This window comes from Schistocerca cancellata, chromosome 2 (assembly GCF_023864275.1).
Source record: "Schistocerca cancellata isolate TAMUIC-IGC-003103 chromosome 2, iqSchCanc2.1, whole genome shotgun sequence".
In the NCBI taxonomy this organism is placed as follows: Eukaryota; Metazoa; Arthropoda; class Insecta; order Orthoptera; family Acrididae; genus Schistocerca; species Schistocerca cancellata.
Window position 1 is genome coordinate 644,329,705 of NC_064627.1, and position 14,501 is coordinate 644,344,205.

A 14,501-nucleotide genomic window follows, 5' to 3' on the forward strand; every position below is an offset into this window, starting at 1 on the left:
GAATACAAAAGGCAGCCGCGGACCACGGCACAAATTCAGATTATCGCGAGTACATTGCTGTACTGTGTGTTGTTGGCCCAGCAGTTCGGTCCCGTGAGAATTCCTACCGTTACTTTCACTTCTTTCTATGCATGTGTGTACGTGTGTGTGTGTGTGTGTGTGTGTGTGTGTGTTTGCATTTTAACGCGCTCAGCTCTTTTGTCACGAACCTATCTTTTGTGTTTATCAGTGCACATCAAATTTCGTTGACCTAAAAGCGCTAATGGCTGCGGTTTCACACGGCCCTAATCAAACTCAGCATTACAGCAGAAAGTTTGCTAAAACGAGCAAAATGATTCTGATTCGTTACGCTAGGTACCACGTTCGCTATGAAATTGTCAAAAATGCTTGATTCCGGCGAGGCTGCAAATGTTTTGTCAATTTTCATAAAGAGCTTACGCTCCCAACGTAAAAGAGATTCTCGCATATAATACTGGTAAAACGTTGTGTTGGCTATACTCTATCGATACTGAGGTGACCTCTCTGGCTGGGGTGAGGTTTTATCTGCGCCAGAGTTGCGGCAGAAGAACAGCAATGAGTCGGGCCAGTGACATCGTGTAAGCAACAAGTGCGACTCTCGACGTATGCACGGTAAGTGCTGACAACTTGTTTACTTGGCTCTAGACGGAAAGCGCCGCTCTCTATCTTACTCGGTGTCGTCATTGTGTATATTGGTCACAAGAGAACTGAGCGCTGAAGTTTGTGAACGAATAAGACGTTGTAATGGTACCTGAATTACGTAAGCATTACGACACCTCACCTCAACCTCTCGATACCAGCAATATTCTACTGTGTTTCTGTAAAATAGTTAACATATTTCTGTGACAACATTCAGATATGATTTCATTAATGTAGAGGTACTTCGATACATCGCTATGTATATATATGCAATGAAATTATTCTTATGTGTATTCTTTCTTTTGTCACTATGATCATTGACAGACTTCTAACTCTGAATTTTGGGCGCGTAAGCGGTTATTAGAGAGTTAAGCTCTGGTCGTCATGTTAAAAAGATGCAAATTGTAGTCAGTGAGGAAGATATTTTCAAGTATGTTTTATATTGTAAAGTGATGTTTTGGAACGAGTTACGTGATATGGCAACAAAAGTAATAAAAAAGAATTGTAACTTAAATTCGGAGTGGTGATTACTTTTTTACATCACCATTGTCCTAACTTGCAAAAGTTTAATCATCAAGAAAAGAAACTTTTGAATATCGCAGAATAACACCAAGGCCTCTTTGCATCCGAGCTTGGAATCATCACTACCTAGATTTTCGACTATTGAGCCATGAGTTCACAACGAAACCAGCGTGGGAAACACGAAAAGATGAGTGCCTAATTTATCCATTATTTCAAGAGATGACTTCATTAACTGTGCTCTAATGACATCTGCCACATAATATAACTTTTTTGTTGCCCGAAAATGCAATATTTAGTAGCGTGAGCAACACTACAATCATAATTAATTTTTCACCTTCGTTGTGGTAGGGTTGTTAGAACGTTTAGAAACCAAATAAAAACGTGGTCTACCACGGCCATTGTCACAGTTAAAAATATTTTCTGGGCTTGTGACTGCATTTTCAATATGTAAAACTACCGCCGTTTCGGTCACTGTTGCAAGTGACCTATTCCAGGGTGCTTTTATTTACATATTGACAATGTGGTCACAAACTCAGAAAAATTTTGTTGACCGTGTAGAAATTGTCTACCTTAATGGTGTTGGAGACTCAGTGTTTTCAGCTACTGTGTAGTGATCAAGTCACGGCTGTTTGTTTCAGTACTGTAACTGTTAGTAAGATAGTTAAGCAACTGCTAAGTTTGGTGCCCAACTAAAGGCTTTTCTGTGCACCAGGACTTCAGATGCGTTCTCTTACTTCTGCTCTAGTCATATCCGCTTCCATTGTGTGTTGCTAATCAGAGTAGTCAAGTTCATGTACACTGTTAACTACTATTCGTGCAGGCGCCATTAGGCTCTCCTTCGTTACTGTGGCATTCATGTATTTTTCCTGTTTATTCAGTGATAGCCATTGCCGGTACTGCTTGATCGTGATGGTGTATGATAAGTTTGTTCTGGGTGCATACGTTAGTGAAATATTGTAGTGCTTTGTTTAATACAGCACTGTCTCAGATGTGCTATGAGATGTATTACACACTGTGTGGAGGACTTCGATCAGACGAGTATTTGCATTAAACGAACATCACCTGGAAATTGAACGAACATTGCAAAAGTGAAAGAATCGTTTCTGATAATTTAGGTTGATGACAGTAATGTTTCATGTTGCTGTGGCTGCCAGATGAAGTAAGCAGAATTTTCTCAATATACGATTATGCTCATTACTGGTTGGTGTTTTGAGTACAACCGGTTAATATACTGAGCTGTTAAAATCTGTTTGGTGGTAACATTATTTACATTTATGGTGGAATTTTCTTTTCATATTGCAACCTTGGTAGAATTATCAGCTGTACAATTACGTTACCAAGTGACTGGGACTTGGGAAAATTCTGGTGTTTTAGTGTATTTTCAATTCAGACAACTTACTTGATGCCCTAGCGCCGGCCGGTGTGGCCGAGCGATTCTAGGCGCCTCAGTCTGGAACCGCGCGACCGCTACGGTCGCAGGTTCGAATCCTGTCTCGGGCATGGATGTGTGTGATGTTCTTAGGTTAGTTAGGTTTAAGTAGTTCTAAGTTCTAGGGGACTGATGACCTCAGATGTTAAGTCCCATAGTGCTCAGAGCCATTTGAACCAGTACTTGGCAACAACAAAATATAAGGAATCCACAAACGAATATCCCCACTTGTTTTTAAAGAAGTTTTTATGACGGGAGGACCACAAAAGCTGCAATCGGAGATTCTGTACGTCATAAGGTGGAAAGAGAGACCCTCGGTGTGGTCCTCGACTCTCCGTTCACTCCTTTTCCATTGAGGGCACAGAGCTGCAACAACGCCTCCTGAAGGGTCGTGACAACTAAGTTGCAAACCAGTTATATCGGCCGGCGTACGACAGTGCTCGGTACCAATATGTTCCCGCGCGAAATGCAGCTTTGCAGGGAGTCATATTGGGCTTAGTAGGTCACAGTGATAAGGGATCAGGATTGCCCTTGGTCTAGTGACCTTTTTTATACCTATCGGAAGAAAGGGTATCCTGTAGCTATCGTACACTACAGGGTGAAAATTTAAATATTACAAACTTCTTCCAGCCCAGGAAAATCGAGCATATCGGTTGATTCTTTCGCATTATGCGTGACCTTAGGCAGCTTATAAGAACACCCTTTGCTCATGAGTGGCTCCTGAGAAAACACCGAAAAATCATGATTCTTTGGTACGAAAAGTACCAATTATGGGGATGGCCAATTCTGTTACTTCTGTTCACGGCAGCTCATCGAAATGTTTACTGCATATTCTTAAGATGATTTCTTGAGGAACTTCTAAACACTCTTCGATATCATTATTCATTACTTAACTCCATATGTTCAAAGTTACCGTAGTCAGACAGAAAATCGAAAAAGTTTGCTTTTAGCCGTATTTGCCTGCAATTATAAAAATAACTATCAGTAATGGCTGGAATTTTAACTGATCTTTCATTAGACATTCAATTGGAAATGCCTTTTTCGAAAATATTTATCCGTTATCAAGATACACTCGAACAACCACGATTTGTTGCCCATTTCTATATTTTGCGTTCATGGCAAACGGTCGAAATTTTTATCATATGTTCTTACAAGATGTCCTCGGGGAACGCTGAGTAATTTTTCGATATTGTTACTCGTTACCGAGACACAGACGTTCAAAGTTACCTTACGTATGCACTTATTGATCGGTCTGATGCGTAAATGTAGTTTTAACTGACGTTGTGAACTCATGGTAACGGTTCTAGGGTCTTCGAAAGGGGTCTAAGGTCACCAAACTATGTTTTAGTTAGGATATGTTCACCAATAGATCTTCATGATGGGCTACCTCTGTATAACTGGCACTTCACGCTACACAAATATGCTAATAGTGATATTGCAGTGAGCAAAAAATAGGCTAAAATGGGTCTTAACATACCTGAAAAGCACTTACATGACTGTCAAAATTTATGTAAAACTGTAAAGACAGCAAAATCAGTAAAATATTTCTAACAACTTTTTTGCTTTTTTACGTTACAAATCACAAGCTGGGAGTTTTCGATGACTGGGTCATTTGTCTGTGTTCTGTAAATTGTCTTACGTGACTGTGTCATTTTATACTCTTAACATGCTTGTCTAGAATTTCAGTATTCCTTTATAAAAAAGGAAATTAAATTCAAATAATTTGAAATCCCACTAAAATGCTCCATTGGAGTCGCGTGATGCCTTTGACGTCATTCGCTATCTCGCTGCTCTTACTGACATATCGCTAATTCTCCTTGATGTATTGTTTTGGAATTTATGTTTCGAAATATGGGTTACAAGTCGTGTGTAGCACCATACCGTACAAATACGTCTACAAAAACCCCTGAAAAGTTCTATTTGAGTGTTCCAGAGAATGAAATGTTGCGTAAAATGTGGTTGCATAGTACCGGCAAATTGCCACCACCTCGACGCACAGCTTCGATAACATAATGAGAAACGTGTTGTACTGTGAAGTTATTATTAATTTATCTCGTAGATATGCCCTCCCACTGTTACAACAAAGGATAGCGTCATTCAGAAAAATTAAACTCCTGGTGAAAATTGTCGTTTTACCAACTACACCTCAATTATTTGGTAGACAATCAGTTTTATAAGCTGATTTCCACAGATCGCTGATTTGAATCTAACCCGAAAGAACATTTTAACTTATTTGTAAAACGACTTGACAGTCCTCTCAAATGAAAACCGAATCACAATTACGAAACTTCACCACACTACTCAGAAACAGAATATTACTGGATTCTCCTTCCTGTTAACATGCGCTTACATCTGCAATCGCCGTTCACACACGCCACTTCCAAACAGATATTTTCTAGTCAATGTAACCACTCACTTCTTTACTTTATTAGGAACAATGTTTTTATGTTCGCATTGTCCAGCTAGGATCTTCATTGTTTAAACTTTTACAATTTCATCATATTACACAATGATGAAGTAAGTCTGCTCCAGGCGCTAGCATTAGTATACACTCACAAACGTCACAGCTCTTACGTTTGTGTCACTTGCATATTCTACACGCTTTATATCTCACCGTATAATCTTATCGTCCTGCACATCGTTGTACTGTGAATATGATGGTAGCTTCACTACTAGCACTCTTTTCTGAAAAATGAATTATTTGTTAGCAAAGTAAAAGCATTTATGCTCTGTTAACCATTTCTCAGACTGAGACTAATGTTAAGTTATATATAAGACATCCAACAATCGAAACAACTGCTACAATCAATTTTTGCTAACGCTATTCTCGTATTTGGTGTAAGACATTTAGAAATACTGATCCTTCTAGTATTCGAACATGTGAGGTCTTTATTTTCAGTCCAATACGCTATCTGTTGTGCCACCAAATACCTGCTCCATATAATATATCTGCAGAGTATCTCGTAGAGAGAAAATCAGCACTAACTTCTGCCAAGAATAATTCTGTTGTGCTTTGGATCGTAGCTCATGACTGATAGTCGACAATCTAGTAATAGTACACAGACCCATTTGTAAAAGTTCGACAATTATTTGGTTTTGAGCGAGTTTAATGATGCAGGCAGCAAGGTAAGAAATGTCCGTCGTTGCACATATCGCTGCTCTAAAAGCGAGGGGCATAAATGCATCAACTTTCCAAGGCTTCCACTTTGAGCGTTCACAAAATTCCTTTCTGTTGTTATTTAAAACTGCGTTTTCCACCACTAAATAGCTGAACTGTTTGCAGGATAGTACGTAAAAACCTCGTAACTTCGACTTACGCTCCTATAGCACACACGTACAGCTTCGTCTCATTCCTAGTCTGTGACGCCACCAGAGCCATCAGCCAATGCCAGAGCGTTTTCGATCACGTGAACATATCTTTATATTTAATGACTTTTAAGCTTTAATAACATAAAACCAACAGATATTTTGTGTGAATATTGACCTAAATGCTATTTAAATGTTGTTATCAATCAGATTAACAACAATCCGAAACATATTTTTAATGTAGGAAAATAGGCTATGGCAATCGATAGGCAAAATATTGAGAAAAACTGTAAAGCAAACGATTTGGTGTTAACCTTAGGTTATGCGTGCTTATTTGTTGATTATGTGTGCCAATGTATATAAATGTTTTGAAGCAGACAAATGAATCGTCGAAACTTTACTGATGTATAGAGTTTCTTTCGTATGAGCAAATACATCCTGCTTGCAGCAGTGATGAAAAAGGAACCAGCAGAAAAATGCTTCTGTCGGAGCCCAAAAGGGCGAATATGTTAGTTTTTAAAAGACTGACAGAAATGTGCGGAACCAGCTAATTCTGTTCGGTCCTGCTCAGCAAAAATTTAGGCATGCGAATACATTATTGCCCTTTTGTGCTCAAAGAGGGTAGCAGAGAGACAGTGAAGATCGAAGAAAGAGATGGCAGTGCCAGCGGGAGAGAAAGAGAGAGAAGACAACGACGGTGCGAGAAAGAAACTGACAGTGAAAGAGAAAGAAAGATGGGTGAAGACAACAGCAATGGGAGCCAAAGAGAAAGGATTATTGATGGTCATTGAGAGACATTGGTACTAAAAGAGAACTTGAGATGCATGGAGATAGAAACAATGGGAGCAAAAGAGAGAGAAGAAGGTGGAATAGAAAAATACCGATCAGTGGAGACCATACATATGGTTGGGCTGTCTGAACCTTCCAACGCCGGTGAACTTTATCACGTAGGTATAAACTTTACCTCATAGGTATAGGGGAGGACGCATTTTGGACTAAAATTTTTAACATGTGTGTTTAGGGGAAGAAATTACACGGGGTATGGTGGAGACAGTGGCATTGAGAACGAAAGACAAAGGAAAGTGTAAGTAAATGAGGAGACAGTGACAGCAGATGCTGTAACTCAAGGGGAGAAAAAGGAGACAGCGTGAGAGAGACATACATTGACAATGGTAGTGAGGGACAGACGCTGAATATGAAGGTTTAACAACAAAGAGAGACTGGCTAAAAGGATTTAGAATGTCAAAATTTTTTGCGAGGAATGCGGAATAAGGACTCAGACATCAGATTTCCTTCTTTTCTATCAGAGCCTTTTTTCTACTCCAACAGGAACGTTTTTGGGCTGGCCCGAAATATGTTCGCTCGGTGGAATCTCTAACAAAAATGCGGGTTAAAGGGATCTACTGTACGCGCCATTCTTCGAAGAAGGGTTGCGCATGCGGCGTGGCATAATACTTGAGGAGTTGTCAGACTGAAGGGGAATATCTCAGTCTCTAAGACGTACTTTACGCACTGTTCAACCTGCCGTTATCGCGTAGAGGCCGAGATCGCAAGCAATTATGAAATGCGTCTCAAATACCAATAAATGATATGTAAATCCAGACTTTCAGGTGTACTTATCTAATGAATATCTCTTGGATTTTCATCTGACTTGCAGTGTCGAGGTACTACGACATTTAGAGGAAATATAACGAAGGAGTATATAGAAATAAGGGTCCACCACAGTATCGCCAATGGAGACGAAGATTATCAACAAAAATCTACAGAAACGAGTAGCAAACTACGCGTCACAACCATGGGAACGTGGTATTCTGAAAGAGGACTAAACATTACAAAAACACAAAAGACAGGCGAACAGACAAACTAAGCCCTCCCAGCGGCCATTTCGATGGCTAATACACAAAGGCGAAACAACTAACTAAACCTCTTTGCAAATGCAAAAGGGGTGCTTCGGCACATATTATCACTACAGGATATACAGGAGCAGAGAGGCCGAGCATTATCAGGTTCCAAAATGACACACTTGGTCAGAAATCCACGTCGCATTGAACTTACTGCACGACGAGACTTATTATTTTAACGTACTGGAATACGATGCTCTGGTGATGGTGTTTCCCCTAGTCCTGTAGTGTTCCCAACCAACGCCTCGTTCTTCCCCAAACAGTTCACCAAAACATTTCCTGCAGAAGAGTGCATCCGGAACTTGTATAGTTTCCCTGATGATGAATGGCGCCACTCCTTCCTTGCTCTCTTTGTTTCGCGTTGGTGGTAGTGCGCCCAAGTTTCGTTTGTTTTAACGATTCACACGGAGAAGCCGTCACCTTATGTTTCAAAGAGCCACAAAAGTTCTTCAGTGTTCAAAGCGTAGCTCCTTCAGTTCTGGAGTGAGTTACGTTGGCAACCATCTTGCAGACACTTTGCGAAACTTAAGCACTCCATGAATGATATGATGAACTGAGCCATGACTAATGTCCGGATCTGCGGCTATTTAATGCCTCGTCACATGGCGATTTTCCATCACACTGGCTTCAACTGCAGCAGTAGGCTGTGGTGTCACAAGTGTGCCTGACCCGGGGGCTGAGCGGCTGTCACAGAAGTCACGCCGTTTCCGAACTTTCTACATGGCTTGCTGCAGCAATAGATTTGTGTCACCATACGGGACCTTCATTCTCCAATAGATTTCAATAGGTTTCGCGCCCTCAGTGCTTAGGAAAGCATGACACACACTATTTTCTTCCTTGGTGTGTGCCGCAAGCGAGGCAGCCATTTTGAACCGATAATATGGCCGCGTTTCACTTGTCTGTAGTATGCTGCTGCCCATAGCGCATTCCTTACATAGTTAGTAACAGTACTGCCATCTTGGAGAACAATGGCGCGAAAAGTCTACTTTTAAGGTTTTCATTGGAGCCCCCATCGTTCAATCCAGCAGGACATCCGTTCCAAACCCGACTGATTCGAACGTTACATTTCACCGCTAGATAATAATGCGATACCTAAATACAAGATAGCACATGCTGGACGATAAGGCGGCACAAAATGAAAACAGAAGAGCACTCTATTACTTACTGCTGACATAACCTGTAACGAAGTTAAGTACCAATTAGTCAATCTTAATAGAATACAGACTCGACTCTGTGCCCAACAACAACATACTCTACAGAGCAAAACTGGCTAAATATCAGAGCCCAGCACCGTAGACTGTAACAAGTTACCAACTGCCTACCACGCTCTTAACTGACAACACAAAACATACAGATCCTCACACAAGGAACAAGGCATTACGCAGACAAAAATTACCAAGATATCTGTCGCAGTGGGCGTAACTGACAGAAAAAACCTCGAAATGCAGACAAAAAGTAGAAACTTCCATAAGACACAAAACAGACAGTCACAGAGTAAATATCACCAAAAACAAGAAACCATCTATAGCAAACGAAGTACTCGACCAAAACCGACAGGAGGAAGGAATCTACGTATACATATACAAAGCTAGACCGAAGACGACTAAAGAACTGACTCGCGACGCATAAAAAGCATCAGCATTTCTCCAAAGACAAAGGGGTAATACTTGTAGTCAGCTAGACTGAAAATGGTAGATTCTCGAAAATATTCAAATAATTTACAGTTTAACGTCACGACACTAACATTACCCAAATAGAAAACAACCGATAACCGAAAAACGCAATCAATAGATATATTTAAATGGAATATGCAAAAGTCTACTTTTCTAAGACAACAGATCCGACAGCTAGTTCAGACGAAATATGAAATCTATCTGTCCCAAATTTTGACAGCCGTAAAAGCAGACAGAAGAGTCAACTAAATACATAAGAAAGCAACTAAATTAAGGACGCAATCTGTTCGGGACGAAACTTTGACGTAGACAAAACGGGATCAGAGGTACCCAGCTACAGAAAGCCCCACTTCATATCATAGCTCCCAATGTCACTAATCTTAAGTGTTTAACTGTTAAGACAGTGCCAATCTTCTAGAAAAGAGTGAATTTTTTCCTTATCTGGCTTGGTGTATTCCAACGTGTGTCTTCCCCTACAGCTTTTAGTGTCTACAGTTCCGTCTAGTACCATGTTTTAACAGATGGTCAATCATCCTGTTCCTTTTTTGTCAGGTCTTTCATACGTTCCTTTCCTCGCCGATTCTGCCAGGAACCTCCTCATAATATGATCCTTTCCTCACCGGTTCTGCGGAGAACCTCCGCATTGTATATCTTATCAGTCCATCTGATTTTCAACATTTTTCTGCAGCACCACGTCTCAAACGCTTCTATTTTCTTCTTTTCTGGTTTTTGTACTGTCCATGATTCCCTACCACAAAATTATGTGCTCGAAACGTACATTCTCAGAAAAGTCTTCCTGCAGTTAAGGACTACGTTTGGTACCAGTAGACTACTCTTGACCGGGAATCCCCTCCTTGGCTATGTTAGTTTGTTTGTTATGTCCTTCTTGTGTCTTCCGTCACGGGTTATTTTGCTTCCGAGGTAGCAGAATTCGTTAACTTCGTCTATTCCGTAATCATGAATTTTGATGTTCAGTTTCCTGCTGTTCTCATTTCAGCTTCTTCTTATTGCTTTTGACGTATTCCTACTTACTCTCATCCTTATTCAGTGCTCAGTGAAATTTTCACTCTATTCATCAAATTTGTGACTCTTCTTCATTTTTAACTGAGGACAGCAGAGTCATTAGCGAATCTTATCGTTGGCATCCTTTCCGCCTAAAATTTAATTCCATTCTTCAACATTTACTTTACTTCAGTCATTGCTTTTTCTACATGCAGATTGAACGTGGTGGCGGAAGACTGCGTCTTACACTCTTTTTAATCCGAGCACTCCATTCTTGTTGTATCAGTCCTACTCTTCCATCTTGGTTCTTGCACATCTTGTATATCCCTCATCTTTCACCGTAGCTTACACCCAAACCTCCAGATGTCAGACGCTCAGGACGGTACCAAAAGTTGTATGTAGATAGAGTATTAACAAAAACACCAATTTAGTTCGTGCTACGTGTTGTCGTCGTCCAGTGGAACATGCGTAAACGGTAATTAAAGATAACACCAGAGCTGTGGTGTACAGGAAAGGCGTATCTATGAAGGATAGTTTCGTAGATTTCACTTTGGTGAGTTGTTAGAGAGTGAGGTCGTCGTTCTAAAGGTTCCGCTTTCAAAGTGTCTGGTTCTTGGTGCGACAGACGTTGTCCCTAGTTATCCGTACGACTTCTTATAGTATACCTACACAAATGCTCCTCTTTCCGAACGCGGGATACATCCCGTAAGCAAAGACGAGCGCTGTGAGGTGGATTTGTAGACACGCAGCACACTGCTTGTTTGCTGATGGCGAGAAGACTATCCCAACTTTTAGCAGTTTCTTAATGAACGCGATTGGGCAGTTTTCTGCAATCTAAAAAACATACAGCTTTTCTCCAATTTCCTCTGCAATGTCTCTCTTAACCCACCCCAGAGCTGGGGTGTTCATGTCATGAAGAGTTGATTCCCACCTCTTCCACACTTAGAACCGACATATTCACTGATAATCGGAACGTTCTTCTCGGTAATACTATGCGTAGATAGTCTCAATTAGTGTGACGTCTTGCTAAGCCTTCCTCCTCGCGTGCCGCCGGTTTCGTGATATTATCGGTGGTATTCATGACAAAAATAAAAAAATAAAAATAAAGAAAGAACGAAAGAAAAATAAATAAACGATGTTCATTGTACTTCTACTCCACGTTCCTACGCTTTCCTGGGTTCCTGGAGAGTGGGAACGAGACCATGTGGCCAGGCCTCAGGTTGGGACCCCTACGTACTTTGCCCCAGTACTCCCTTTGGGCGCCAGGAAGGTTCCTTTCGAATGAGCATGAAACTGTTATATGGGAGAACATTTTCCTGAGGTGAAAAAGGATTTTGGGAGATTTTTAGCAATGTTTTTTTGGCAGTCTTCCTTCGCTTCGTTAGCTGAAAGTAGTAAACTTATAGAGTACAACTGTAAAGACTTGTGATGTTCTGTCAGACATGTGCGACAGAACAAACATCACTGGTGATGAAGCAGATAGTGGATATGTAGTTTCACATAATAATGAATCGGCACAGTAGAATAAAGAAACAATGACATCAACCACACTGAATTATTAATATTCCCATGTGACACTTTCACGCACGATATAGTGCAAAAAATGATCATCATTGGGATATGAACCTACGATCCTTGATACGACTATATAATGCTTTACAAACTTCCGCACGGAATTTATGCATATTAGTTACTCACAGTTAAGCTTTTCCTGTGCTCTGTAGTTCCGGTGTTACTTTTAATTATCGTTTACGCCCGTTCTGCTGGACGACAGCACATAGCACGAACTAAATCGGAATTTTGGTTGATTATCAACATACAACGTTTGATACAGCACTGAGTGTCTGACATCTGAAGGTATGGGCGTTAGTCCTATTTTTTTCAGAATTTCGAACACCTTGCACCATTTGACACTGTCAACCGACCCTCACTCATTCATTCTTATCTTCCTGAAAGAAACGAGAGAGATAACCTTCAATCGGATAATAACTAACCGCCCGACGAGTCATGTAGCAGGCAAAGGACTACTCCCGATGGGAAAGATGGGTCAAAGTAATCAACGGAGCCACTCAGAGTTTCAAGAATGGTAATTCTACGCACATATTTCTGTACATAGACCTCGTATTTGACAAAATGTAGCACTGTGTACGACTACAGTATTTAAATTAATCCAACTAGGACTTTCAAGCAAAAATGATACTAATGAAAGTACCTAACAGAGAGGATCTGTGAATTCCGCATTGGAAGTGTTCACCTCTGCTGTATGACGCAGACATATCAACAATGACGAGTCCAGGAGCGACGGATGCGCTTTACAAAGACGGTACTTCTTGCTGTTGCATCGGACTCGGAACAAAAGCAACGTACCAACACAGACTACAAGCCTGGAGATGCACGTGGAGGATCATGCCAAATCCCAATAAAACACAGACAATACTTTTTACATACTGGAACCTAACCAGGAAACGCTAACAAAACGCCATAGACATACGTACGACTGACATTCTAAAACTCGGCAATACTTCTAGATACCTTGACGTGAATCTACACAAACAAATTTGTGATAAAAACGATGTACGTACTAAACAAAATAAAGAAGTTAATCATCCAAATATACGGGCGACTTTACAGGTGTAATGACGGAAGAGCAAGACAGCTTTTCTCAGCACGACAAAGCTTCCACGATTACTGACGACGACGCATACCACATAACATGCATAGAAACGCAATAGGCAATACGCACAAAACTGTTACATACACATATTACACAACCCACCTGAAATAAAAAAGTTAATCATTACCAAACTAAGATTAAAAAGACGCCCAAAATACAAATATATCATCCCAGGGCGTATGAGAGCCCACCACACATGCAACACCTACCCAAACATCACCCCCACCGCACAGTACTGACCAATGATGTAGCCGTACACCCAGACCTGGACACCAGAAAATTGAAAAAAAATGAAACAACTCAAAATACACAAAACAGCCACACATGCAGATCTAGGAGAACATTGTCATAATCTGATCAATAATGATGAAGAGTGGTGCATGAAAATTAGGCCCCGAGTACAGACTGGTCGTCAATTGTGCACCAAATGTTGCCTGCCACGAAAAGATACAACAACAAATAGGTAAAGAGGTAGTAATTAGGTAACAAATAAATAACAAATAAGCTAATCCTAAGATTTATATTTATTGAATTGATCTCGTCTTTTACATTACATTATATTATTTGCTGAAAGTGACCTTGTGCTTCAATGCATTTTTGTACACGCCCTGACATGTTAATATACACTTCGCAACAGCTTTCAAAATTTCGTTACGAAGCCCTTCAAGTCTTCCAGTGTTGTTGGGATACATGGGTACACTTTTCCTGTAGACTGACCCACAGCTAAAAGTCACAAGTGGTAAGTCAGGCAAATGCGGCGGCCACAATCCTATGACGACAGTCCTTTCTTTTGCCAACCTCTCATGAATTCCTCAGATTGACTCTCTTAAAGTGTTAAAATTCGCCCTAAAGCATACGTACGCCCATGGGAGCACAGCTATGTATAAAATTTCTCAGTGATCCGCATACACACAGCGACGATTAATGTTGTTTCAAAAAATATGGTGCAAGGTTGCTTCCTATCTGGGCCATGCGCTGCAAATGCAATGCCCACATTTCGATTTTTATCACTGAATTTATGGTTGCCATGGCTACCAGCAAAGTGTGGAGATGAAGTTGAGGGTTACACATGCATATTTATAGCTATCGCAGGTATGTAAAACGTACGATGAATACAAACAGCATTGCACTAAAAATCACGCATTATGAAGAACTTTTCCGTGGCAAAGGTCTCTGCTGGAAACCGCTGCAAGTGTGCTCGGTGCTGGCAGTAGGGGGGATTTTATAACACGCACAGAGAGGGCCGCCGATGTCGGCATCCTGTGCAGAAGCGTCCCTTTGATCTTACCCTAGACTGGACGCCCGTGCCAGACAATGGCGGCGCCGTCGCCGGGCGG

General features: G+C 40.9%; 1 protein-coding gene across 2 annotated transcripts in view; it reads left to right on the forward strand.

Annotated features, from left to right (window-relative positions):
* The first annotated feature begins 562 nt into the window (after window positions 1-562).
* The window catches only part of LOC126162313 (neuropeptide CCHamide-1 receptor-like), a 706,059-nt gene continuing 692,120 nt past the window's right edge, over window positions 563-14,501 (forward strand). The window contains exon 1 of one of the 2 annotated variants that reach the window (XM_049918737.1): window positions 563-630. The gene's annotated coding sequence lies outside the window, so the exon portion shown is untranslated. The remainder of the gene's footprint in view (window positions 631-14,501) is intronic. The other variant, XM_049918738.1, reaches the window with a different exon arrangement.